General features: G+C 44.3%; 2 long non-coding RNA genes across 7 annotated transcripts in view; one reads left to right on the top strand and one right to left on the bottom strand.

Moving 5' to 3' along the window:
• Positions 1–26,681, bottom strand: part of LOC104974850 (uncharacterized) — a 41,456-nt gene that overhangs the window by 7,577 nt on the left and 7,198 nt on the right. Inside the window, exon 2 of one of the 3 annotated variants that reach the window (XR_009491370.1) lies at positions 5,403–5,479. This is a non-coding gene — a long non-coding RNA (uncharacterized lncRNA). Of the gene's footprint in view, positions 1–1,439; positions 2,555–5,402; positions 8,099–26,681 lie in introns of those variants that run through there. The other 2 variants (XR_009491369.1, XR_009491368.1) reach the window with 2 other exon arrangements.
• Positions 1,745–22,650, top strand: LOC132342836 (uncharacterized). Of its 4 annotated transcripts, XR_009491373.1 has the most exons (6): positions 1,771–1,848; positions 4,727–4,831; positions 18,897–18,938; positions 19,251–19,460; positions 19,793–19,987; positions 22,385–22,650. It is a non-coding gene; the product is annotated as an uncharacterized lncRNA (long non-coding RNA). The 4 variants fall into 4 exon arrangements; XR_009491371.1 differs by lacking the exon at positions 19,793–19,987 and having other exon boundaries at positions 1,745–1,799; XR_009491372.1 differs by lacking the exon at positions 19,793–19,987.

The following is a 26,681-nucleotide window of genomic DNA, read 5'->3' as shown; positions in this document are numbered from 1 at the left end:
CCATTATGCCACACATGCCCTAAGAGGAGGCTGCTTCCAAAAGCTGCCCTCCTGCTCTCCCCAGGCCTGGGATGCCCAGAGTCGAGGATCAGGGTGAATCCTTTCTCTGCTGCCCTAGAGGTGGTGGGACAAGCAGCTATTTAAGCTCTATGTCTCCAAGGGCCAAAGGGAAGAAGCAGACTGGGATCAACTCACCCCTGAAGACTTTCAGGAGTCACTCCAGAGCCCTGCCAGATGGTCCTCAGCAATGTTCCCCTTTCTATCACAAAAGACTGCCCTCAGCCCTTCAGGGAGACCCCACAACCTCTCTTCCATTGGAGGAAGCCTCACTGGGATGTACCCACCCTTATTTGCTCACATCCAGAGGCCTCCCTCCAAACAAGCCACCAGGCCCCTGAGTTCAGTGCCGTTAACTGTCATGTCCACCCGAGGCCTCACCAGGTTTCTGCACCTTCTTTTACAAAATAAGATATACTCAAGTTCTCTCTGCTGATGGAACTGTCCCTGCCAGGAACCCAAGGAAGCCTCTTGCCTGATCCCTAAGTCATGTCAGCAACCTGCCACATCCAGGTGTCTATTAAAGGACTCCAGCAATAAAAAGCCTTGCAATTCACAAGAGAGTGCTTACTCAATGGATATTGGGCTTTGGATGTGGGGGGAGGGAGGATGTGACCACAGTGGAGACCACCAGGGTGCCTTCCCACTGCAGCTGGATTTCAGTACTGATGCTTCTCCACAAATTCAGTACATGGGGGTAGGGTTGGTGATCATATATCAGTCAGAGTGTCTGATCACTTCTGTCACCAGGACCCAGGTCATGAGCGTCATCCACCAAATTTAGGCCTCCCAGCAACCTTGAGGGTTAGGATTAATCATGATCATCTTAAAGGGAAAATTTGAAGCTCAGAGCGGATGAAGCATCTGCTAAAAAAGACACAGCTTCCCCCACCCATCCACGCTGGGGAGACAAGCTGGGCTAACTCATCCTGTGACTGTGCACATATTCCAGCCCTTCTTTGGGCCTCTGGTTCCCATTAACAAAATCAAACTAACTCCATTCTCCAAGGCTGGAGTGAGACCAAAGTAAAATAATGGGTGAGAAAGAGCCCTGTCCTAAGCACCTGACAAGAGAGGAAGAACAAAGGGTCAAGGTTCACATGCTGAACTCCATCACTCCCTGGGCCTCAGTTTATCCTAAATCCAACCCACCAGTTGTTGACTCAGCTGCTTCCACATAAACACACTGAGTTGGGTCTCACACTCAGAGTGGACGTCCAGGGGCCTGGGGTTTCTTGCTCCTCCTGTTTCTCTGCTGCCTGCCCATGAACTGGGCCCCATGCTCACTTTGTCTGATTCTTCTTCACCTAACCCCACCCCATCTCTAAGAGCTCCTTCCCACCCAACAGCTCCCCTCCAGAAAAAGAGTCTGCTGGGCTTACCCCACAGGGCTGGATCTAGGACAGGGAATCTCTAAGGTCTTCATGGTGAGGAGGCTTAGGACAAGTCTCTAAGGTGATCCAGAGCAGCTGCTTCTCCCTGTGGAGGGGACCCTGGGCAACACGGGGGAGGTCTCCTTGCCCAGAGTGAAACCAGGCTCTTGTCTCTGCCCACCACTCCACCCCAGCTCTCCTAAGATGGAGACCTGCCTCTGCGGGAGCTAAGGTGAGGAGAGGGTGTGAGGAGGTCCTGGGGCAGGGACCCTTCTCCTCATCTGACCCAGGATGTGTATTCCACCCCACCCCCACCCAACTGACACAAAAGCTCCAGGCCTTCTGAAAGGACAGTTGCCACCCAGATGAGTTGAGTGCATCTTACAATATCTTGGATAAAGATGTAGCTTGCTCTGCAGTGAGTGTACAGGTTTGACGGGGACCTGTACAAGGATATGGCGAATACAAGTGAGGGGCAGTTGGTCCTCCTGAGACAGACACAAACCATCTCTTGGCTTGTGCTCAGCTGCAGAGAATTCCCTGAGGCTGCTGAGGAGACACCTCCATACTGTCCACCTGCCCCCTCCCCTCTCCCTGCCTTCCTCTGATCCACAGCACCCTTATCTAATCTGGAGTTAGAAGAAAAGGCAGTATCTGATTTCTCCCAAATCCTTTTCTGTCTGACATCCCAGACTTCAGATGGGTGGGAAGGTAACTGTCAAAAACCTGTAGCTTTTGATCTCTGATTCTCACATGAATCTCCCTCTGAGATCATAGAAGCCCCATCTCGCTGCCACCTAGGCCAACCTGAGTTCACCTGCAGCTGTGGGATAATCCCCCACTGCAGATACTCCCCTTCTCAAACATCTGCAACTCCCCTACCTGCTTGGTGGATTTCTCCAGCACCTGGGAGCTTGCTGAACCACTCAGTGGAAAGTGTGGGGATTCAAGCCCACGGGGCAACCCTCAGACACTACAGACCCCAGCTTCCTTGACTGCTGGTGGGTCTCCTCAGAGGTGAGCTCCACACTCTCTCTCAAGGCACCCAATGGCCTAGGGCCCCACCTGCCCACTTCCTTGGCCTTTCTCACTTTGGTGTTCACTGTCCTTAGTTCCTCTCTTAAGCACCTGATATCACCTCCCTAATTACCTACCTGCCCCCAAGTTCCTGTGTATGGGTCTCCTTTGTTGGGAACACAAAGTCTTCTAGTGTCCTATGTCCATCTGCCTGATCAGGAAGGACAAGAATTCAAGAGGAGGATGCTCAGTGAAGGCAGCAGGAGGAAGGCAGAGGGATACCATAGTTGACGCTTCAGAGGCATCGCCACCCTACACAGAGAACAGGAACCTGGGTTGGGGAGGGAGGTGCTCTTTGTCCATATATTTCTCTATGGACCTTGCACTGAGATATTCCCAAACTGTCCTGACAAGGTGTTTTGAGGGTGCACCCCTATCCCAGCCCATAGGAATCCATGTGGGAATCCAGGCAAAAGCACACATTGCCCCACTGATTAAGTCCTGCTAAGTCACTTCAGTCGTGTCCGACTCTGTGTGACCCCATAGATGGCAGCCCACCAGGCTCCCCCGTCCCCGGGATTCTCCAGGCAAGAACACTGGAGTTGCCAGTGCTTCCTTCTCCAATGCATGAAAGTGAAAAGTGAAAGTGAAGTCACTCAGTCGTGTCCGACTCTTCGCAACCCCACGGACTGCAGCCCACCAGGCTCCTCCGCCCACGGGATCTTCCAGGCAAGAGTACTGGAGTGGGGTGCCATTGCCTTCTCCATGATTAAGTCCTGGGAGCCAGAAAATCAGAGAGAGATGGGAGCAAGCTCTGGGTGCCAGGATAGAAATAACAGGACTGAGACAAGCTCCTAACAAGGAAAAGCCCAAAATCAAGCAATAGTGGAGGACATGAATGCAATGAAGAGCTGCATGGATAAATGCACTGTTTAACTGTTACCATCTAACCTGGAAGTTTATATCCAATTCCTTTTTTTAAATATTGTATAACACTTGACTACTCTTCTAAAGCTATGACATATCTACTCTCATCCTCAGGCTGGCCATGCTCATGGACTCAGAACACAGGATATCCTGCCAGGGCTTGAAATCCAGACATCTGAAGGGGTTCACATCTGGAAGGCTCAGATGTTCTATGTGCCCCAAGAGGGTACCTGAGGAAGGCACACAGCTCAGTAGATCCTTAGGGGTGCTCAGCACAGCAAAGAGTTGACAGAAATACAATTTCCACTGTGAAGGACACCATAGAAAACACACACATGGATGCATCCTGTCCATTCCCAGATGACTGAGCTAACTGCAAATTGACTACTTGGCTAGACAAATGGGCCCCACTTGTAAAGCCTGCAGAGATGCACATAGCCCCATGTATTTGGGCAGCAGGGGCACAGAAACTGGCCTGGGCAACATATCACAGTCAGGTGAAGAGGCCCTGCTGATGATAGCAGGACAAGCCCAGATTCAAATTATCTGCTTCTACCACAAAGGCAGCTCTGAGAAGATACATCGGGCTGGCCCAGACTCAGGAGCATCTTCCATGCCCAATCCGTGAGGAGCTAGCCCATTCTGCACTGTTTCAGGAAAGGCATGGAAGGAATAATAATAAATCAGAGAGATACGTGAATCATTTTGGTCTAGTTGTCCAGGGATAAAAATCAGAGAAAAGCCCAAGATTACTGAGGAAGCCTCAAACTAAGAGAGATCCTGAGGAGAGGCCAGGAATAATAAATCAAGGCAGACTTCTCGCTGGTTAAATGTCCAGGGAAACTTTGCACAATGGTGCAATATGGTGCACAGCTGTGTGGTATGCAATACAGGCTTACAAAACATTCTACCTGCATACTGACTGAACGCTTCAATTTGGAAAAAATGTGAAAAATAAATATCTAGTTCCTCTTTCCGTCTCAAAACATGAAAAAGACAGTATTAGGAATTTTAAAATATAATTTTAAATGTAAAAGTAAGAATTTAAAAGTATAATTCTAAGACAAAGAGAACAATATGGGGTTATCACCAGATGACTAAATTTAACACATCTTCAGAGAACAGAAAGCAGAGAAAGATGTGGTGAGTGCAGGCAGAGAAAATTGTATCTAACAAATCAGACAGAGCCAGTTTTTCTTTAATTTCAAAGAGCTTTGTGCTTCGGAGGCATTGGGCAGTGCAGTGGATAAGTGTAAACAAAGTTGCAGAGCTGAAAAGAAGCCACGGGTGTGAAATTTCTATGTGGAATCACTGAAATCTCTAACCCTCTTCCCCACCTCTTTTATTCATAGAACACCTGCATCCTTCAAGAAACAAACTAGAGAGGCAACATGATGTAACGGTAAGATTAGGGACCCTGCAGGATTTCATGGTTCAAAAGTGGCTGTATTCAAAAGGTAAGTAATTTGAATGGCACAAATGTAAGCTAGGGGCTTCCCTGGTGGCTCAGCAGTAAAGAATCTGCCTGCCAAAGCAGGAGATATAGGTTCGATCCCTGGAGAAGGAAACAGCAATGTACTCCTGTCCTCTTGCCTGGGAAATCCATGGACAGAGGAGCCTGGCAGGCTATAGACCATAGGGCTACAAACAGTCAGATATGACTTAGTGACTAAACAACAACAATGAAGAGAAAAATAAAAAATCAATTATAAGAGAAACCCCATAAAGGCTATTAGCTGATATCTCTGCAGAAACCTTGCAGTCTGAAGGCAGTAGCGTGATACATTTAAAGTCCTGAAAGGGAGAAACCTACAACCTAAGATACTGTGCCCAGCAAGATTATTATTTAGAATAGAGGGAGAGATAAAGAATTTCTCAAACAAGCAAAAACTAAAAGAATTCAGCAATACTAAACTTACACTGAAACAATGACGAATTGTCTACAAATAGAAAAGAGGCTAGAATTTCCAGGAAATGGAAAATCACAATAGGAAAGGCAAATACACAGAAGGACTGAAGATTACTTACACAAGCCAGTAAAATTCGGCACTTTCACTGCCATGGCCTGGGTTCAATCACTGGTTGGGGAAATAAGATCTCACAAGCTGCATGGCCAAAAAAAATAAAAAATTCATATAAGTGATTATAGCTATAATCTATAGTAAAAGGGTAAGCATGAACATGTAAAATAGAACATAAAAGACAAAAAATATGGGGAAGGGGAGAATAAAAATGTAGATCTTTTAGAGTATGTTTGACCTTATAGGACTATCAGTTTAAAGCAAGTGGATATAGCTATGGGTCAACATACTTGTATTCCATGGTAACTGCAAATCAAAAACATACAACAGATTCACAAAAACCAAAAAGAACTCAAGCATATAACAGAAGATCATCATCAAATCACAAAAGGAAAAAGAAAAAAGGAGAAATGAACAAAGAAGAACTAAAAAAACAACTGGAAACAGATTTAAAATGGCAATAAGTACACGTTCATCAATAACTGCTTTAAACATCAATGGTCTAAATGTTCCAATCAAAACACATAGAATGTCAGACTGAATTAAAAAACAAGAACCTATAATACGCTGTCTACAAGAGACTCAATGCAGGGGAAAGACACACAAGGACTTAAACTAAAGGAATGAAAAAGATACTTCATACAAATGAAACTGACGAGAAAACAAAGGTAGCGATACTCATAGTAGACAAAATAAATTTTAACACAATGGCTATAAAAAAAAGACAAAGGACATTGTAGAATGATAAAGGGATCAATACAAGAACAGGATATTGTACTTGTTGCTGTATATGCACCCAGTATATGAGTACCTAAATATACAAAACAAACACTAACATAGATAAAAGCAACAGAAATCCTAAATGACACAACAGACCAGTTGGACTTAATTGATATGTACAAGACACTATATCCAAATATGCCAAAGATGCCAAAGTATACATTCTCCTCAAGTATGGAACATTCTCTAGGTCAGACGACATACTAGTTCACAAAACTAGCCTCAACAAATTTTAAAGGATAGGAATTATGTCAGGCATCTTTTCTGACCACAACAGTTTGAAAACTGTGGCAGCTGTAACAGTTCTAAGACAGAAGTTCACAGTAATCAAGTTGTCCTAAACAAACAAGAAAAGTCTGAAGTAAACAACCTACCACCTAAAAGAATTAGACATATAAGAACAAACAAAACCTAAAGTCAACATAAAGATGAAAATAATAAAGATCAGAGAGGAAACAAATAAAATAGAAATTTTTTAAAAAATAGAAAAGGTCAATAAAACCAAGAGTTGTTTTTTTGAAAAGATAAACAAAATCAACAAATCTCTAGCCAGGATCACCAAGAAGAAAAGAGAACGGATCCAAATACACAAAATAAGGAATGAAAGAGAAAAAAAAATACCTGATACCACAGAAATACAAAAAATCATGAGACTACTATACGCCAACAAATTGAACAATCTAGAAGAAACGGACAAGTTTCTAGGAGCATACAGCCTGCCAAGAGTGAGTCAAGAAGAAACTGATAATTTGAACAGATCAATCAGCAGAAGTAAAATAGAATCTGTAATTTTTTTAAAAAAAGAAGTCCCTGCATACAAAAGGCCAGGACTGGATGGGTTTGCTGGGGAAATCTACCAAACATTACAAAAATAACTTATACTCATCCTTCTCCAACTATTTCAAAAAACTGAAGAGGAGGGAAATTTATCCAAATTCCAAATTTATCCTTTGAAGTCACCATCACTCTAATACCAAAACCAGACAAAGACACTACAGAAAAAGAAAATTACAGGCCAGTATCTTTGATGAATATAGATGTAAAAATCCTCAACAAAATATTAGCAAACTGAATCCAATGATACATTAAAAAAAATCATATACCACAATCAAGTTTGATTCATTCTAGGATCACAAAGAAAGTCAGCATATGCAATCAGGACTTCCTTGGTGGATAAGAAGATAGCAGATAAGAATCTGTCTGCCAATACAGGGGACCTGGGTTCAATTCCTGGTCTGGGAAGATTCCCTACATGCCACGGAGCAACTCTTTAGTTTAGAGCCTATGCACTCTAACTACTGAACTTGTGTCCTAGAGCCCAAAAGCCACGACTACTGAGCCTGTATCCCACAACAATTCACGCCTGCAAGCTCCAGAGCCTGTGAGCCACAACTACTGAGCCCATGTGCTGCAACTACCGGAACCCGCACACCTAGAGTCTGTGCTCTGCAACTACAGAAGCCACCACAATGAGAAGCCTGCACACCGCAACAAAGAGTAGCCCCCACTTGCTACAACTAAGAAAACCTGCATGCAGTAATGAAGATGCAGAACAGACAAAAATAAACAAATAATTTTTTTAAAAGTCAACACATGCAAATCAATCAATATATCATAGTAACAAAAGGAAAGACAAAAATATTATAATCTTAGTAGACAGAAAGTATATGACAAAATTCAACATCCACTCACAATTTAAAAAAAAAAAAACCTCACCAAAGTGGGTAAACAGTCAGACATGACTTAGCAACTAAACAACAAAAAGTGGGTATAAAGGTAACATGCTAAGTCACTTCAGTCGTGTCCGACTCTGTGCGACCCCACAGACGGCAGCCCACCAGGCTCCCCCGTCCCCGGGATTCTCCAGGCAAGAACACTGGAGTGGGTTGCCATTTCCTTCTCCAGTGCATGAAAGTGAAAAGTGAACGTGAAGTCGCTCAGTCATGTCCCACTCTTAGCGACCCCATGGACTGCAGCCTACGAGGCTCCTCCGTCCATGGGATTTTCCAGGCAAGAGTACTGGAGTGGGGGTGCCATTGCCTTCTCCAATAAAGGTAATAAAAATAATAATAAATAAAAATAATAAAAATAATAATAAAAACCATTTATAACAAATCAACACCCAACATAATAATCAATGTTGAAAAGCTGAAAGCATTCCCACTAAATTCAGGAACAAGACAAGAATGTCCAGTCTCACCACTTTAATTCAGCATAGTATTGGAAGTCTTAGCCACAGCAAACAGACAAGAAAAATAAATAAAAGGTATACAAATTAGGTTGGTAGCTCAGTCAGTAAAGAATCTGCCTGCAATGAAGGAAACCTGGGTTTGATCCTTATCCTCTGGAGAAGGAAATGGCAACCCACTCCAGTATTCTCAGGGGGTTCCCAGGTGGCACAGTGGTCAAGAATCTGCCTGCCAATGCAGGAGACACAGGAGATGCAGTTTCGATTCCTGGGTTGGTTAAGATCCCCTGGAGGAAGAAATGGCAACCCACTCCAGTTATCCTTGCCTGAAAAACCCCATGGACAGAGGAGCCTGGCGGGCTACAGTCCATGGCGTCACAAAGAATCAGACACGACTAAGCAACTAACACACATACACAGAGATCCTACAGAGGCAGTAAAGCAAGAGAAGAAATAATCTACGCAGACTGGAAAGGAAAAAACAAACAGGTATTAGATATATTTATATAAGTCCAAAAGAATCTACAGATAAAATATTTTAATATAAAAGTTAAAAATTTTGGCTGTGCTGGGTCTTCATTGTGATACGTGGGCTTTCTATAGTTGCAGAGCATGGGCTCTGGAGCTCATGCAGTCAGTAATTGCAGCATGTGGGCTTAGCTGCCCTGCGACATGCGGGACCTTAATTCCCTGACGAGGGATAGAACCCATGTCCCCTGCATTGGAAGGCAGATTCTTTTTTTTCTTTTATTTATTTTTAATTGGAGGATAATTGCTTTACAATATTGTGTTAATTTCTGCCATACATGAATCAGCCATAGTTATACATATGTCCCCTCCCTCCTAAACCTTTCTCCCACCTCCCACCCCATCCCACTCCTCTAGGTTGTCAGAGAAATTACCAGTTTGAGCTAAGAGTCATTCAGCAAATTCCCACTGGCTATTACATATGGTAATGTATGTTTCCACGCTACTCTTTCCATTTGTCTTACCCTCTCCTTCCCCTACCGTGTCCACAAGTCTGTTTTCTATGTCTGCATCTCCACTGCTGCCCTGCAAATAGGTTCATCGGTACTGTCTTTCTATATTCCATACATATGTGTTAATGTATGATATTTGTTTTTCTCTTTTTGACACTTTACTATGTGTAACAGGCTCTAGGTTCATCCAACTCATTAGAACTCACTCAAATATATTCCTTTTTATGGTTGCTGAGCGACTTCACTTTCACTTTTCACTTTCATGCATTGGAGAAGGAAATGGCAACCCACTCCAGTGTTCTTGCCTGGAGAATCCCAGGGACGGGGGAGCCTGATGGGCTGCCATCTGTGGGGTCGCACAGAGTTGGACATGACTGAAGCGACTTAGCAGCAGCAGCAGCAGTATTCCATTGTATATATGTACCACAACTTCTTTATCCATTCATCTGTCAATGGACATCTAGGTTGCTTCTGTGTCCTGGCTATGGTAAATAGTGCTGCAATGAACACTGGAGTACCTGTGTATTTTTCAGTTATGTTTTCCTCAGAATACATGCCTAGTAGTGGGGTTGCTGGGTCATTTGGTAGATTTATTCTTGTTTTTTTTAACGGATCTCTATACTGTTCTCCATAGTGGCTGAATCAATTTACATTCCCACCAACACTGCAAGAGAGTTCCCTTCTCTCCACACCCTCTCCAGCATTTATTGTTTACAGATTTTTTTTGATGATAGACATTCTGACCAGAATGAGGTGATAGCTCATTGTAGTTTTGATTCGCATTTCTCTAATGAGCAATGTTGAGCATATTTTCATGTGTTTATTAGCCATCGGGATGTCTTCATTGGAGAAATGTCTGTTTAGGTATTCTGCCTGCTCACTTTTTTTTTTTTAACCTGGGGTACAAATTTTATTGTTGAAAAGATTTCTGAAAAGTTATTATAGATATCTGAATTAGAAATAATAAAAACGAGCTGAAAATCAAAACTAGCCTAAAATAAGAATATCAATTTGAGCAAGAAAAAGGTCATTCAGTTGTGTGACAGAAACAATTCAGTCATCCTTATGGGACTTTAGTAAAAGCTGCTTTTCAAAATTTACATCCAATGTTTTCCCTGTGTCTTATGAGGACAGAGAAAAGCTGATGGGGGCAGAGAGGATCAGTGAGGAGAGTGGCAGTGTTTTCTGCCTCTTTTTTGACTGGGTTGTTTGTTTTTCTGATATTGAGCTGCATGAGCTGCTTGTGTATTCTGGAGATTAATCCTCTGTCAGTTGTTTCATTTGCTATTATTTTCCCCCATTCTGAAGGTTGTCTTTTCACCTTGTTTATAGTTTCCTTTGCTATGCAAAAGCTTTGGAGTTTAGGTCCCACTTATTTTTGTTTTTTGATCACTGTCTCCTGTATAATGTCATGAACCTCCATCCATAGTTCTTCAGGCACTCTATTAGATCTAATCCCTTGAATCTATTTGTCACTTCCACTGTATAATCGTAAGGGATTTGATTTAGGTCATACCTGAATGGTCTAGTGGTTTTTCCTACTTTTTCAATTTAAATCTGAATTTGGCAATAAGGAGTTCATGATCTGAGCCACAGTCAGTTCCCGGTCTTGTTTTTGCTGACTGTATAGAACTTCTCCATCTTTGGCTACAAAGAATATAATCAATCTGATCAGTGTTGACCATCTGGTGATGTCCATGTGTAGAGTCTTCTCTTGTGCTGTTGGAAGAGGGTATTTGCTATGACGAGTGCATTCTTTTGGCAAAACTGGTAACTTTTACCCTGCTTCATTTTGTCCTCCAAGGCCAAATTTGCCTGTTACTCCAGGTATCTCTTGACTTCCTGCTTTTCCATTCCAGTCCCCTATGATGAAAAGGACAACTTTTCTGGGCGTTAGTTCTAGAAGGTCTCGTAGGTCTTCATAGAACCATTCAACTTCAGCTTCTTCAGCATCACTTGCTGGGGCATAGACTTGCATTACTGTGATGTTGAATGATTTGCCTTGGAAACAAACCAAGATCATTCTGTCCTTTTTGAGATTGCACCCAAGTGCACTGCATTTCGGACTCCTCTGATGACTATGAGGGGTACTCCATTTCTTCTAAAGGATTCTTGCCCACAGTAGTAGATATAATGGTCATTTGAATTAAATTCGCCCATCCAGTCCATTTTAGTTAAAACTCGACATTCAAAAAACAAAGTTCTTGGCACCCGGTCCCATCACTCCATGGCAAATAGATGGGGAAAGAGTGGAAACAGTGACAGACTTTATTTGGGGGGGGCCTCCAAAATCACTGCAGATGGTGACTGCAGCCATGTGATTAAAAGACGCTTGCTCCATGGAAGAAAAGCTATGGCCAACCTAGATAGCATATTAAGAAGTAGAGACATTACTTTGCTGACAGAAGTCCATCTAGTCAAAGCTATGGTTTTTCCTAGTAGTCATGTATGGATGTGAGAGTTGGACTATAAAGAAAGCTGAACACTGAAGAATGGATGCTTTTGAACTGTGGTGTTGGAGAAGACTATTGAGAGTCCCTTGGACTGCAAGGAGATCAAATCAGTTAATCCTAAAGGAAATCAGTCCTGAATATTAATTGGAAGGACTGATGCTGAAGCTGAAACTCCAATACTTTGGCCACCTGATGTGAAGAACTGACTCACTGGAAAAGACCCTATGCTGGGCAAGATTGAAAGCAGGAGAAGAATGGGATGACAGAGGATGACATGGTTGGATGGCATCAGCGACTCAATGGACATGAGTTTGAGCAAGCTTTGGGAGTTGGTGATGGACAGGGAAGCCTGGCGTGCTGCAGTCCATGGAGTGGCAAAGAGTTGGACATGACTGACTGACTGAACTGCACTGATTTTTGTTTTTGTTTCCATTACTCTAGAAGGTGGGTCACAGAGGACCTTCCTATGATATATGTCAAAGAGTGTTCTGCCTAGGTTTTCCTCTAAGAGTTTTATAATTTCTGGTCTTACATTTAGGTCTTGAATCCATTTTGAGTTTATCTTTGTTAATGGTGTTAGGAAGTGTTCTAATTTCCTTCTTTTACACGTAGCAGTCCAGTTTTCCCAGCACCACTTATTGAAGAGACTATCTTTTCTCCAGTGTATATTCTTGCCTCCTTTGTCAAAGATAAGGTGCCCATAGGTGCATGGGTTTATCTCTGGGCTGTCTATCTTGTTCCATTGGTCTATATTTCTGTTTTGTAACAATACCATACTGTCTTGATGACTGTAGCTTTGTAGTAGTATAGTCTGAAGCCAAAGAAGGCAATGGCAACCCACTCCAGTACTCTTGCCTGGAAAACCCCATGGGTGGAGGAGCCTGGTGGGCTGCAGTCCATGGGGTCGCTAAGAGTCAGACATGACTGAGCGACTTCACTTTCATGCACTGGAGAAGGAAATGGCAACCCACTCCAGTGTTCTTGCCTGGAGAATCCCAGGGGCGGTGGAGCCTGGTGGGCTGCCATCTATGGGGTCGCACAGAGTCGGACACGACTGAAGCGACTTAGCAGCAGCAGCAGCAGTCTGAAGTCAGGAAGATTGATTCCTCCAGCTCTGTTCTTCTTTCTCAAGATTGCGTTAGCTTTTTTGTTTCTACACAAATTGAATTTTTTTTTTCTAGTTCTGTGAAAAATGGAAAGGCAGATTCTTAACCACTGTACCACAAGAGAAGTCCTAGAACTCTCAGTTTTGACAAAGACAGCACTTGAAAAGCAGTGGGAAAGTGATGAAATTTTCCTATTGGTACCAGGAAAATAAGATTTCTACATGAAAAAGTAATTGGACTTCTACCTCACAACCACACACAAAATTTAATACTATACGTATTATAGACCTCAATGGGAAAGGCAAAACAATTAAAGTCTTTAACAAACACACATACACACAACACGGACCTTAAAGGATAGCCATGATAAATTTAATTATATTAAACTTTAAACTTGGGTTTATTAAAATACCATTAAGAAAGTAAAAAAAGGTAATTCATTGTGTTGAGAAAGATATTTTCAACAAATAATCAACCAAATAGTTCACTGTGTTGGGAAAGATATTTTCAACAAATAATCTCTTATCCAGAATATAAGAAGAACAACTGGTTCTAATTAGTCAATTAGAGGGGAGAAAGTAAGAAAATGCAATACATAAATGGAGAAAATGCTTCCACTGGTATTGCACAAAATTATCAATAAATGTATGAAGTGCTCAATACATCAGTAAAAGCAAATTGAAAGCACAATGAGATATCATTGCACATCTCCCTACCAGTGATATTCTCCCTCCCTTTCTGATATTCTGACTAATATCAGAAAGAGTTATAATACCAGCTATTTCTTGGTGCTATAGAGCAAGCAGGAATTAACACACTGCTACTAGGATGTACACTGATGCAATAACTTTTCTATTTTAAAGTTAAAAATGTTTTTCTAGAAGATCACACAAAAGTTGGGAAGGGAAGGAAGAATGTTAACTCGCCTACATCAAAATCTGGGCTGAGAAGGGATAAAGAGCTGCTTACGGAAACTAGCAGCTGGAGCAAACCACAGAGATCAAGACAGTACCCAGCCAACAGACCAGCAGCCTGGATCAGCCAACTTTATGATCACTTGTGGAGTTCAGCAGGGACGACAGAGGTGCTGGCTCCAGCTTTTCTGGAAGGGAAAAGCTGAAGTTCACTCTTCAACAGGTTCCTGGTTGTCTTGTGCTCCTCTCAGTCACTGCCATAGAATTCTTCATGACCACACTCTGCCTGGTGTCCTCATCCAGGCAGGGTTTGAGCTGGGTGTGTAAAAGCCTTTGACACGACATCTCTTAAAGAAGGTATGCTTTGTGTGTTGAACTTGTATGTGTATGAGATTACACTCTTGGATCCCCTCAGGAGACTGAAGCAAGAAGCTGGAACAACAAAGTCCCTATTCTGCTGCTTCTTGCAAATGCTGCAGATAGAGTCAAAGACTGGCAAGATGGCTGAGGCCCAAACTTCAAAACAAACTGCTCCCAGGGTCAGCCTCTTCAGGGTTTCACCAGGGTCCCCATCCATCCCGCCCCCTTGGCGAGGGTGGGGGGGAGGGTCGCGGGGTTGGGGGATTGGATTCCTGTACTATTGTGCTCATTCCTTGGTCAGCAGGTGCCAGTCTCAGACTGAGGTCTCTGCCTGACCGTCTCTATCCAACTCCTGCCCCAGCATCCCTCAAAGTCCACATGACTCCCCACCCTGGGGGCCACAGAAAGGCAAAGGAAGTGAGCTGTGTGAGGAATGCATTGTTTGGGGACAAGGCTCTTTTCCATAGCCCAGCCTGGCCACAGGACCAACAGTCCCTGGCTGAAAAATCACACAGCTCCATAAACAGAGTGTGCTCAGTCCCACGACCAGGCTCATGTGGGAGCCAGTCTGGCTGGAGAGGCAGGAAGCCTGGCTGAGGAAACCCAGAAATACCATGAGCACTGTTGGCTCAGCTGGAAGACCATCCAGTTCCCAAAATGACCTGGCTAAGAGGCAAGGAGATCAATGCCAGAACTCACACTATACTCCACTGCTAACTCCCATGCTCAGCATCAAGATTCAGGTTCTGCAGTAATCACAATGGACCCTACTGCAGTCAGTCTACCCCATATTTCCTCTGGCCCCTGCAGCCCTCCTTCTCTGCTCTGCTATAGTTGAGTAGAACTACGCACTACTCTGATGTGTTTCATTGTGTCATGTCCTGTTGTGTTTCACTGTGGTGTGAAAACTCCCTGTCCAGGTACCTCTAAGGTCTCAACTATGAGAAGCCCCCAGGCCCTACTTGGCCCTCAGGAAAGGCCTGTTTCCCCTATGCCTCTGTTCCCTGGCTCATTCTGCTTGGTCCTCACGCCAACCCCTCTGCTGCTCACCTACCATTGATCGTCCCCCTATCTGAAGCTAGCTCACCATGGAGATCTCCCCAAGTGTTCCCTCCCCTCCATCCTCCAGCACAGACATCTCTAACAGCAACCAGGTGTCAGATTAACTCCTGACTCAATCCACCCCCAGGCCTCAGGGCCACCTTCTGCCCAGATACTTGGCATAGAGAATGGTTTACACTTGCTCTTGAGTATCCTCACCTGGTGGCCTCTTTGCTATAGCACATGCTGCCCCTCTGGTCCTGGGTTTGTTCTGGACCTCTCTTTGCTGCTGGGCACAAGCAGGAATAAAAACTCATCACCCTTCCCCTACAATCTCAGCTCTGACACCAGCTATGGTGGTACAAGGGAGACCAACCTTTGTTTCTTTTCTTGGCATCCTCATTCCCCACCATACACTTTTACCTGGAGAAAGCTGGGGGGAATTTATAAAAGAAAACCTACCCTGTTACCCATCTACAGAGAGCTGCACCCCAAGCAGTGCTGGTATGCCTTTCCTAGCCCATCCTCATCACCGTATTCCCAGGTGTCCTCCCTCGGCCTAGAGACTTTCAGGGCCAACGCGCTGTGGTTCAGTCTCTCGACCCCAAACTTTACCTGAGTTCTCACTGCCAGTCTGAACTACACTTTCCAAACCCCTCAAAGCCCATTTCTTCTTTCTCTATAACTCAGGTTGCTATCAGCAAACTACCCTCTAGCTTCTTCTCAGAATGTTCCCTTCACTCTCTTTTGATAAGTAAACTTGCCATATTAAGGCAGGTATGTTTACACAAAGATGTGCATAATCAAAATAAGGAAGAAATACTTGTAACTATTACAGTCATTATTTCTGCAACTGCTCATGTGATCATCAGTTCAGTTTAATTGCTCAGTCATGTCTGACTCTTTGCGACCACATGGACTGCAGCACACAGCTTCCCTGTCCATCACCAACTCCCGGAACTTGCTCAAACTCATGTCCATCGAGTTGCTGACGCTATCCAACCATCTCATCCTCTGTAGTCCCCTTCTCCTCCACCTTCAATCTTGCCCAGCATCAGGGTCCTTTCCAATGAGTCAGTTCCTCACATCAGGTGACCAAAGTATTGGAGTTTCAGCTTCAGCATCAGTGGCCTGCCGCAGGGGTAAGGGCTCTGGGTGCAGCAGACCTGGGTAGGGCATAAGCCCTTTTAGAGGAGGTCGCCATTAACCCCACCATAGAGCCGCCAGAACTTCCACAGGACTGGGGAAACAGACTGTTGGAGGGCACAAACAGAACCTTGTGTGCACCAGGACCCAGGAGAAAGGAGCAGCGACCCCACAAGAGACTGACCCAGACTCTCCAGCGGAGGCGTGGGTCGGCAGTGCCCTGTTGCAGGGTCAGGGGCAATGAGTGAGGCAGTGCATGCACAGGACCTTTTGAAGGAGGTCACCATTATCTTCATTACCTCCACCATAGTTTGGCCTCAGGTCAAACAACAGGGAGGGAACACAGCCCCGCCCATCAACAGAAAATTGGATTGAAGATTTACTGAGCATGGCCCTGCCCACCAGAACAAGACCCAGTTTCCCCCTCAGTCAGTCTCTCCCATCAGGAAGCTTCCATAAGCCTCTTATCTTGATCCATCAGAGGGCAGACAGACTGAAAACCATAATCACAGAAAACTAACCAAACTGATCACGTGGACCACAGCTTTGTCTAACTCAATGTAACTATGAGCCATGCCTTGTAAGGCCACCCAAGATGGATGGGTCATGGTAGAGAGTTCTGACAAAACATGGCCCACTGGAGAAGGGAAGGACAAACCACTTCAATATTCTTGCCTTGAAAACCCCATGACAGCATGAAAAGGCAAAAAGATAGGACACTGAAACATGAACTCCCGAGGTTGGTATGTGCCTAGTATACTACGGGAGATCAGTGGAGAAATAACTCCAGAAACAATGAAGAGACAGAACCAAATCAAAAACAGTCAGTTGTAAATGTGACTGGTGATGGAAGTAAAGTCTAATGCTGTAAAGAGCAATACTGCATAGGAACCTGGAATGTTAGGTTCATGAATCAAAGCAAAATGTAAGTGATCAAACAAGAGATGGTAAGAGTGAACACTGACATTTTAGGAATCAGTGAACTAAAATGGGCTGGAATGGGTGAATTTAACTCAGATGACCATTGTATCTACTACTGTGGACAGGAATCCCTTAGAAGAAAAGGAGTAGCCATCATAAACAAGAGAGTCTGAAATGCAGTACTTGGATGCAATCTCAAAGACAACAGAGTGATCTCTGTTTGTTTCCAAGGCAAACCATGTGATCATAGCTAGTATTTATAATTCTGTTTTTAACTACATTTCCACTACCCTACTCCATATGCCTTTTGCTCTCAGAAAACACCTTGGCTTGTCATTCTTCTTTCCCTGCAGAGTGACACAGACTTTCATTTCTGAAGGGTCTGGGACATTAGTAGTTCTGTCTATAGTAGGGAGGTGTAGTTTTCCATTAATTTTACCACATATGTAAGGTACACCTAATACAATAATATACAATATAAGGGAGCACTAAGAGATGCCACAGGAGATCTCCTGTGTTCCAGACATACTTCTCCTCACTCTCGTTACATAATAGGAACAGACTTTCCCCTCTATAATTAAAACCAATCACCCCAGTCACCACAATAACCTCTTCTTGGCCTGGTCAGTGGGATCGGAGACCACATTGGCCAAGAAGCAGTCTCAAATTAGTTGTGTCCCCCAGTGAAAGTATTCCTCCATTGAGAACTAAAACTTCCAAATCCCAAAGTTTCAGGGACAGAAAGCAAAAAAAAAGTTTTGCTATTGGATCACTGGGGGTAATAGAGAAGACAACCCTCAATTGTCAAGACTCATGAATCCAAGTTGTATGGGAAAAAACCTGCAAGAAGACCCAAGAAGTGGTGATATGCCTCCTCCAGCCAGGGTATGGGTTATTCAGACATTGATTGCTGACTTAGAGCACACACGGCATCCTGGAGGCCACTGCACCAGCCCTACAAGGTGCTCTTACCCAGCCAGCACCATGTATGTCTGAGTCTTCAAAAGGCTATGCAAAATACTCTCAACTGCTTCTGGTTGAGGGGAAACATGGAAATCCCAGTAATGTCAATGAGCATGCAACAACTAGCACACTACATCTGCTGTAAAGTGAGTCCTTGGTCAGAGGGGATGCCGGCTAGGATACCACTGATGTCAAGTAAAGCACTTCCTAACCTAAGATGGTCTAAACCTTCATGCAACCAGTAGTCCCAGCAGTGGCCAGAGCAACAGGTGAGGCTGACATGATTCAAAGTGGCACACAAAGTGGACACAGTGGGGAAGGAGCAGGTGAGACCAATTGAGAGAGTAACACTGAAACATATATATTACCATATGTAAAACAGATAGCCAGTGAGAATTAGCTGTATGACTCAGGGAGCTCAAATCCAGGGCTCCGTGACAAACTAGAGGGGTGGGATAGGGTGGGAGGTGGGAGGGAGGTTCAAGAGAGAGGAGACATATGCATACCTACGACTGATTCTTGCTGATGTATGGCAGAAATCAACATAGTATAGTAAAGCAATTATCCTCCAATTAAAATTAAAAAATAAAGTGGCATATGAGAGATGTTTGGTACCCACCTTTTTCTCTTTCCTCTTTCTCCTCCCCAGATCATCTCATGGATATTATTAAGCTGAAACACTGTCTTTATGGTATGAACTCTCAAGTTTGTACCTTCAGTCCATGAGTTCCAAACTCCTAACTAACTGCCTACTTGAAATCTCCCATTGGATGTTTTCAATACTTCTGATCTATTAATAGTTTGTCCAAAGTCCAAAATGTAACTCCTAATTTCCCCCAAAATAACCTGTATCCTCCTAACCATGAGAAAGTCTTCTTCATCTCAACAAATAGTATCCCAGAACCTAGATTTCCCCCTTTCCCTTACCATTCACATCAAATCCACCAGATTTCCTATAAAATCTGTATCTAAAGCCTACCTTATCTCTATCGTCTTCTCTCAGGATACTCCACCATGACCTTGGTGGAGAAATCTCTCCCCAGAGGAGGACAAGGCAATGCCCATCTGCATGACCTCCCCAATAACTACTTCAGTGCAGATGTGGGAACAAAAGTCAAGTGGTGAAGCCTGAGGACCAAGGGGGAAGATGTGAAAGTGGAGCCAGAGAGAGTAGTCAAGTCTTCTAAGGAGTTTTGCTGTGAAGGGAAATAAGGTCAGTACAATTGCCACCCCCACCCCAGGGGCGGGTAGGCATCAGCGTCCCACTCTGCTCTCAGGATCACTGAGACTGTTCCCAAAGTTAGCCCTCAGCCTCATCATCCCTACACAAAATACCCCAACACCCTCAATCACACCATCTCCCCCAAGTCAAGGCAGATTTTCCCCCCAGGGTCAGCATGACTCTTCCACACGAGGACTAGAGAACAGGCAAAGAAATGGAGGTGTGAAAGGGGAGCCTGACATAGCAGAACACAGAGAGGAAGTTGTGAATGGAGGGATGAGGGTATCGTTTCTGAATGAGGAAATTTCCATGCCCTGGTCTAGCCTCAAGGATAATGGTTCCTGGCGGAGACCCACACAGCTCGGGAATAAGGCCAACACTCAGGCCCCACATCCAGGCTCAGACTGAGAACAGGACTGGGTAAAAAGAGGGAAGAAGCCTGGCTGGGAATTTGGAACACCTTATTCACTCTCTTGGCTCAACTCAGAGGTCATCAGGTTCTGTGGGATAAAAGGCAGGTAAGGCAAATGTCTCAAGCAGGGTGATGTCCCTGGCCTCCAGCCACTGCCACTCCTGCAGTGTCCCCAGCGCTGGGGTATAATCCTTCCCCTGGGCCAGGCACTGTCATAGAAAAGTGTTTTACCTGTCTGCGTCATCAAAGTGAAGTTATGTGTGTGGCTGTTAACTTCAGGCGTGTGTGGTGAGGTTCATGAGGCCATCACGAAGCCTGTGGTAGGGCAGGCATGTGACAGATGCCTGAGACACTGGAGGTACACCCCCTGCACAGCAGTCATGGACAAGCATGCATACTGGGTATGGGCTGATGGGGTGATGGGTGAGGGGTTGGACAAACAGGTGAGGGTGGCAGGTACAAAACACTACCCCTGAGCACTTCCTTCTGAGCTGCCAGAGTGTGTCAGGGCAACAATCACCCAGTTGGACAGTCCAGAGTGGCCTCACATCCTCAGGGAGTGCACCCAGCCCTCTCTGCCCTGCAGAGTGACCCTCCTGCTTCGAAAGGACCCTCCAGATGTCACCACCCCCTCAGCTGAGGGAGGACAGTGCAGCAGAGTTCTCAGGGCCAGAGAAGGAAGGAAGATGGAAGGGGAAAAGCAGAGGTCCAGTTCCCTAGGCTCACATCTATCAGCTGCCATCATCCTTGTGTCTCTGTCTCTAGGAAGAAACTCTCCTAAAAGAGCACTCTGGCCTTAGGTCCAGTATTCCTGCCTGGAGAATCCCCATGGACAGAAGAGCCTGGCAGGATACAGTCCACGGGGGCACAAAGAGTCTGACACGACTGAGTGACTAAGCACAGCATACAGCACAGCCCTCAGACCTTGCTCTGTTACCCCAACAGTCTGTTCATAGTGCATTTCCCTTGAGCCTCCAGCCCATCCCACAGCCCCCACACCATGTCTTTCTCAGACACATGAGCAGAGTCAGCTGGACACACCCTACCACAACCCCATAGTCATGTGCATATAATCACATGTACCCTGTCACACACACATGATCTCAAACACACTTGTAGACACACACACAAATTCTGAGACAGATGGGCTCTTTCACTCACATAGTCACACACACTCCAAGTCTCATATGTCCCCACAAACACACACTCCCATACTCCCAACAGAGGATTCAACACACACACACACAAACACACACACACAAACACACACACACACAATTAAATTCTCACATCTCAAGTCTTATGTCTGTCACATGAGACCCATGCACTCTACCAGTCAGAAGCCCCCCCCACACTAACACCTGTAGATACACACACCCCAACATAATGTCCCTTTCATTCACTATACTCCCCTAGACACTTGGGGCATCAGTCTGCAATGCCCTTCCCTCTCCCATTCTTAGTGGCCTGAATTCCTTAGTGGCCCCTGAGACACTGGAGGAATGGGGAGAGGAATCCCCAAGCCTGGGCAACAGGACCCCCGAACCCACAATTCAGGCCCAACACCCGCTGCAGGTAGCTCAGGTCATGTTCCCAGCTAAGTCCCAGGACCAGGAATTTAAGGAACACACCACCCACAGGCAAGAGGAGTTTGCAGGTCCCCAGCTGGACCCTGCGACCTGCAGCCCTCATTGGAGGGGGCATACCCAGCTGCCGTGCTCCTCCCTCCCCTCAGAGGCCATCTAAAACTCTCACCAACCCATGGATGTCAAGAACAAATTTCTCATCAAGGGCACGGACAACTACATGCAGCCCACTGGTGAAAACAGCCCATGAAGCTGGGAGTCAGCACAGCCTCACAACTCCAGGACTGTGTGGCCAGCACAGCCCCTGTTTAACTCAAACAATCATCCATCTCTCATCAAGAAGTGTCAGAGTAGATGCATAGCTGCCCAGGATGGTGACCATGGGGTGCTAAGTCTCTTAGTCTTGCTTAGTCTTTCCTCTCTGATACCCCTATATTCCTTGCTTTCCTTCCTGTGAGATCCCTCCCATCAGCTTCCCAACCCTTCCCTCAGGTACACATCAATGACATGGGCTCCAACTAGAACCCTGGTTGCTGCCCAGGCTGCCTATCCAGACTGGCAAGTGTCCGCATTGGCCCCCGGGGCAGCCCCAGTCCTTCTCTGGCTGCTGCTCTGCTGCTGCTCCTTCCTTCCTGCAGGCTGTGCCAATTCAGGGCCAGGCCCAGTGAGTCACTGACCGCCCCCTCCCACCAAGACCTATACCTCTGCAGGGCAAGGCTGGCTGACACACTTTGCATGCCATTCATCAAACTTTGGCCTGTGTGTTTTAGTTAAAGTGGGAAGTGGTGAGTACTAACCTCAGAAGGAAAGGTGGGAGTGGCTAGCCTACTGTCAAAACAGGCATCTGGCAGCCTAATCTGCTGCCCCCACCCCCACCTCCCTCCTTCTGTAACTTGATCTTCTATCTCCATCTTCAGCATTGGCCCTGACACCTGGAATGGATAAAAGGCCACAATGGTGCAACTACAGGAAGCTAGGGAGAACCAGCAAGGCACTAACCCTTGAGTCCTATTCTATAAGAGCAACGGTCATGATTCAGGTTCCTGAGCCACGCAAGACCAAGGATGCCCCTGCCTCTCTTTAAAGTCGTTATTTTTGGAAAAATTAACATCTCAGAAAAAAAGCATTTAAATTAAATGTAATGTTTTCCTGTAATTTTTATATTAAACAAGTTGTCCTGAAATCATATGCATCCCAGAACTTCACACATCTATGCATTTCTTGTCAAATGTAGGTAGATGATAAACACAATGCATAAAACATTCTTGAATTTGGAGGTTTCTTCTTATCTTATTTACCTTATTAAAGTGCAGCTCATGGGTTCATCATGAAATCAACAGCCAAAACCAGATTGACAGTGAAGGCAAAACTTGACCTGCCTCCACAGCCTTCCCATGCAAACCAGGAGAAAAGCAAACAAACCATCACTCCATTATTTTTTATCGTTCTGGAGTTCTAACCAATAAAACAGGGTCAGAAAAAGAAGTGAAGTAAGATCCAAACCATAAAGGATTAGTGATATCAAATAGTTTTCATAAATGACAAATATTAACTGCATTCTAGAAGGAATTACTAGGGATTAAAAGGATTAAAATTATTCCAAGAGTAATTTAAAATTGGAAAGTATTTCAAACCAAAATTCTTATACTTTTTTTTTCTCTTTTGAGACAGCATATTAAAAAGCAGAGACATCACTTTGCCAACAAAGGTCTGTCTAGCCAAGGCTATAGTTTTCCTAGTGGTCATGTATGGATGTGAGAGTTGGACTATAAAGAGAGCTGAGTGCCAAAGAATTGATGCTTTTGAATTATGGTGTTTGAGAAGACTCTTGAGAGTACCTTGGACTGCAAGGAGATCCAACCAGTCCATCCTAAAGGAGATCAGTCCTGGGTGTTCATTGGAAGGACTAATGTTGAAGCTGAAACTTCAATACTTTGGCCACCTGATGCAAAGAGCTGACTCATTTGAAAAGACCCTGATGTTGGGAAAGATTGAGGGCAGGAGGAGAAGAGGACAACAGAGGATGAGATGGTTGGATGGCCTCACCGACTCAATGGACATGGGTTTGGATGGACTCCGGGAGTTGGTGATGGACAGAGAGGCCTGGCATGCTGCGGTTCATGGAGTCGCAAAGAGTCAGACATGACTGAGTGACTAAACTGAACTGAACTGAATGTGATAAACTGATTTTGAAAGTTCTTCAAGAGTAAATGCTTAAGAGGACTTTCCAGGTGGCTCAGTGTTACTACAGAATCCTCCCCCTGTCAATGTGGGAGATGAAGGAAATGTGTGTTCAATCCCTGGGTCAGAAAGATCCCCTGGAGAAGGAAATGACAACCCATTCCAGTATTCCTGTCTGGGAAATCCCATGGACAGAGGAGCCTAGCAGGCTACAATCCATGAGGTCACAAAGAGTCAGACATGACTTAGTGACTAACCACCACCACCACCACCACCCAGGGATAAGTGAGGGTACCAGGAAAAATACGGTTATTATCATACTGCTAATGGAAATGACAACAGGCACAAATGATCTGGCGGGTAAGATGGCAGTGTGTCTCAAAATCATCACAAATCTGAAAACTCTTCAAACTACCATTTCCACCTTTAGGACTTTATCCCAGAGAAATAATTAAGACTAGAAACAAACCTTAGGTTCCATATCATTTATCACTACTGATTTACAAAACAATGTTTTAAATGCCCAGTAGAAAAGCAGACAGTGTTTTTATAAGAAGTAAATTATTTAAATTTTCCTAATGGGCTGCATAAATTACATGTTACTTTGTACTGGGTGGGCCAAAAAGTTCATTCAGGTTTTTTTCATAAGCTGTTATGGAAAAACCCCAAGGAACTTTCTGACTAATCCGATAGGAAGACAATCATAAAGTGAGAATCCTATTTAATTGTTTTAAAAAGTATGCCAAGGTCCTTGCTTGGAAAAAGTTTGGGAACCACGGCCAGAGTGTCGATTTTATAGAAGCATTTCTGTAGATAATATGCCACTGTAGGCTGGAAGTACAAGGGTATGTACTGGGGCAGTACATACTCCTATTCAGTCCAAATCTTCAGGACCCTCAGGAATTGTTAGTCCTGGAAGGCACAGTGATGGGGGGAGGGGTGGGTTTCACTTACTGTTTCCCAGGCTGAGCTTCTTGTCTCCATAGTGCCAGGCAACAACTCTCAGAGTCAATCATCCTGGATTCATCTCCAGGGTCCTGGCCACGCCAGGCCAATAGGAAGGCAGCCCAAAATGGAAGCATGTACATGCAAGGGCACCCATGGCAGCATGTCAACATACCACTAAAAGCAAAATCATATAGACTTCCAGTTACAGAGGATGGGCTGAACACCTTCATTCATGTTCTCTCTCACCAGTGACCAAACCAGATAAAGGAATACTAAAACTGACAACCTCACAAAGCAAAGACAATGCGAAGGTGTTCATTACAGGACTTGAAATTTCAACAAAATGACGAAGAAGAGTGGGAGGAGGATGTTGAAGGGAAAGCTTATTATTGTTTAGTCACTAACTGGTGTCTGACTCTGCGACTCCATAGATTGTAACCCAAGAGGCTCCTCTGTCCATGGGATCTCCCAGGCAAGAATACTGGAGTGGGTTGCCATTTCCTTCTCCAGGGGATCTTCCTGACCCAGTGACTGAACCCACATCTCCTGCATTGGCAGGCAGATTCTTTACCACTGAGCCACCAGGGAAGGCCTGGGAGAGCTTAGCATGACTCAAAAAAGATAAAGTGCTCCAAACATGGGGAAGGATAGGGACATAGCTGATCTACTCCCACAGACTGCCACAGGGGATGAGTGTGTTGTAAATGTGGGGTCTTTAAGGACCATTTCAACAAGGCTGCAAAAATTATACTCAAAGAGGCATATGAAATCAAAGGATTTATTAATATTATACTCATAGGTCTCAGAGTGAGAACAGCATACCTCCTAGGGGGCCACATGGGAGGAGCACCAGGAGAACAGGTTCCACCAAGCATGACCGAGGACCAATGGATAAGTGCCATAACTGGGGGGTCAGGACAGAGTACACAAGCGAAAGGTGTGAGCAGATTTCAGTGATGCATTTGAATGTTTCTAGGTTACAGTCATGGAAGGGCAGGAAGGGAAACTTATGGAGTAGACCAGCTTTATCATTCTATAGTCTGCTTGTGACGATGCTGAGGCATCAGGGAAATATGAAATTTTAAAGTATTGTAACACAATGAACCCTGTTATGCCTCAGAATTAACTATACTAAACAGATGGATGAAAGTTATCACTTGGGTTGTGGAGATATTAAAAGTGAAGGGGACAGTTTGACTTAACCACCAAAGTCAAATTTGTTAAGGTGACAACCAGGAAGAGTTCTACTAAGCAAATGATAAGAATTTAGAATCATCACATACAAGGGAACCCACATAAGGTATCAGCAGGCCAGGAGAGACGGGAATGATGTATTTAAATTGATGGAAAGAAAAATAACCAACAAAATGGACAAATTCCTAGTAACATACAACCTACCAAAACTGAATTATGAAGAAAGAGAAAATATAAATAGCTAAGGAGATTGAATAAGTAATCAAAAATCTTTCAACACAGAAAATCCAAGGATCAGCTAGATTCATTGGTGAATTCTACCAAACATTTAAAGAATTAACACTAATCCTTCTCAGATTCTTCTCAAAAATTGAAGTGGAGGGAATGCTTCCAAAAACATTCTATAGGCCAACATTACCCTTATAAAGACACAAGAAAACTACAGGCCAATATCCCTGACATAGATGCAAAATTTTCAATAAAATATTAACAAGCCAAATTCAACAGTACATTAAGTGAATTATATGCCATAAACTGTGGCATTTATCTCTAGAATACAAGGATGATTCAATATAATGCAAATAATTTCCCCAATTAATAAAAGATAAAAATCATATGATCATCTCAAGAGATGCAGAAAAAGGATTTGATGAACTTCAACATCCTTTCATGATTAAAAACTCTCAACAAATTAAGTATACAGAAAGGGTACCTTATCATAATAAAGGTCATACATGACAAGCCCACAGTTAACATCAACTCAATGGTGGAAAAAAATGAAAGCTTTTCCACTAAGATGAGGAACACAACAAGTTGCTTAGACATACCACTCCTATTCAACACAGTACTGGAAATACTAACTAGAGCAATGAGGTCAGAAAAAAACATCCA

This window comes from Bos taurus, chromosome 18, assembly GCF_002263795.3.
Source record: "Bos taurus isolate L1 Dominette 01449 registration number 42190680 breed Hereford chromosome 18, ARS-UCD2.0, whole genome shotgun sequence".
NCBI lineage: Eukaryota > Metazoa > Chordata > Mammalia > Artiodactyla > Bovidae > Bos > Bos taurus.
The sequence above is the reverse complement of the archived record's forward strand: the minus strand, read 5'-3'. Positions and strand labels throughout refer to the sequence as shown.